We start from the raw sequence: 547 nt of genomic DNA on the forward strand, positions 1-547 counted from the left end.
GCGGGGGCTCGGCCCTGCGCGCTCATCGCCATTCATCGGTAATTAAGACTAGAAACACCCACCTTTTTCTTTGAGCTAGAGAGCCCCCAGACAGCAGGGCTGTGTTTGGTATCTATGATCTTCCTTCTTACCTCCCAAATTTTTATTAAATCTACATGTGAGATCTGGATTTGAAATGTAAAAATCAGGGGTTCAGTAGCTGGGCTGCTGCGTAAGAACAGCACACACCTTACGAAGGATAACACCAATGCGACATTGCTTAGACGCTCCCACCACAATCTTAAGTAACCGAATTTTTCAACCAGTACAAGATCAACTCTCCTGAACAAGTAGCTGCTTGTTCGTGTGTAACCAACTCCCATATATTTATTCATTCAAATACACCCTCAACTGCAATAAATTGCTTTAATGTATTTATTTTTGTTTATAAACTGTAATTCTTGTTTTCTAAACTGTAACAGACTGATACTTGAATTTCTGGTGGAGAGGCAGGAATCATACAGCCCTGGCTGTTACCTGTGGGACTGTACAACTGTGGCACCGTGAT

Source organism: Athene cunicularia (assembly GCF_003259725.1).
Source record: "Athene cunicularia isolate RWA chromosome 1 unlocalized genomic scaffold, athCun1 chr1_part2, whole genome shotgun sequence".
In the NCBI taxonomy this organism is placed as follows: Eukaryota; Metazoa; Chordata; class Aves; order Strigiformes; family Strigidae; genus Athene; species Athene cunicularia.